Source organism: Elephantulus edwardii, unplaced genomic scaffold, assembly GCF_000299155.1.
Source record: "Elephantulus edwardii isolate Elephantulus edwardi_28Jun2011 unplaced genomic scaffold, EleEdw1.0 scaffold00053, whole genome shotgun sequence".
Classification (NCBI taxonomy): Eukaryota; Metazoa; Chordata; class Mammalia; order Macroscelidea; family Macroscelididae; genus Elephantulus; species Elephantulus edwardii.
The window spans coordinates 13,924,823-13,926,621 of NW_006399803.1; positions in this window are offsets into that span (position 1 = coordinate 13,924,823).

Below are 1,799 nucleotides of genomic sequence, written 5' to 3' on the forward strand. Positions count from 1 at the left end.
TTAGGGCTGTTGTACATAGGATCGCTATGAGTTGCAAACGACTCGACGGCACATAATAACAACAACAAAAACAAGAAGAATATACACAAAGATATACCTAAAAAAATCTTGATGAAACAATATTAACTCTCACTATGTATTATTATCTGTATTTTTTAAAAGTTTTCTTAGGGAGCTCTGGTGGACTAGTGCACTGCAATCTCAGAGGTATATAGTTCAAATCTACCAGATTTTCTGCTGGAGAAGGAGGGGAAATCTCCTGTACCAGTCAGACCTGATTTGACTGTACACAAACAAAAAGTAATATAAAAATGATAAAAAATAAAACTAAAAAATTTTCTTTTTGGTAACTTTTCTACTTCATTTTGAAGAAATTCTGCATACGTTTCAATGGACAAAGTTATAACCTGCAATTTAAACGATATTAGTTAAGACTAAACTGGAGTGCTCATTGGAGGCAAAGATGATGAATCTTCATCTTTCCTTCTCTGGACATGAAGCTAGGTGAGGCTATTCATTGGAGAGGGACCCCATGCTTGGAAAGATGAGGAATCAGCAAAGGATAGGAAAACTTCCAATGAGAGAGATTAACATGGTGACTTCAGTAATGAGATTGAGTGTTTCACAGATGGTGAGATGGCATAGATTATTAGTGTGTGGTTCAGATTGGCTATTCATATGGTTGCTATGAGCTGTACTCAACTTTCTGGCACCAGACAACAAGAAGAACAAGTTTATTTTAAGATACAGAATATCAACAAGGCCAAAGTATATGATTAGTGAGAAGTACTGTCTACCTTTAAAGATCAATTCATTGATAAATTATATGGAAAACCATTGGTATGTCCTTAAGGTTAGAATAATTATCACAGGGAAAAATGCACTGGGGATAAGAGGCTTTCTATTATGTTTGTTTACTTCTTTCTGTAATGAATAGTGATTTATTCAACACAAAATTAATGTCAAGCAGATATTTTTATAGTGTACGAGCAAAACAAGGCTCCAGGAGTTGACAGTAAATCAATTGATTCATTTCAACAAACAGATACTGCCCGTCAGGAACGTATTTTGTCTCCATACCTTTTCAACCTATATGCAGAACAGATCATCTGAGACATTGGTCTGTATAAGGAGGAATGCAGCATCAGGACTGATGGAAGATCATCAACAACCTGTGTTATGCAGATGACACAACCCTGCTTGCTGAAACTGAGGAGAACCTGAACCACTTGCTGCAGAGGGTCAAGGACTGCAGCCTTCAATATGGATTGTACATAGGGTCGCTGAGTTGCAAGCGACTCAGTGGCACATAACAACAACAATACGAGCAAAAGTAAGCAAGTAAAGAAGAAGAAAAGGAAATGAAAAAGGAAGAAAGAAAAATATATAAAAGAGAAAGAAAAATACATATCTCCATTTAAAAAAGGAAAGAGATTAAGAAATGGGAGAAAGGAAATAAAAGCAAAAAAAACGTAGATTTAAATATATTCAAATAATAAAAAAATTAAGCAGTAGTTATCATTACAGCTGTAGCAGTAGTTTTTGTTGTTGTTGTTTGTTTTTTTAGCAATAAGCCAACTTAAGTTTTAATGATTAGTTATTATTGTCACAACAGGAGACCACAACAAAGGCAGCATGGTGGAGTACCCTTGGAGAGAGGGATTATATAACAATGAAAGAATTTTTCTTTTATTTTTCAAAGAGAAGAGGGAACTGGGGTGGGCGGTGTGGTTTGAATAAGTGCAAGAGTGAAGTAATGGAAATCCAAAGTCTCTGTAAACTTTCATTAAAATTAATTT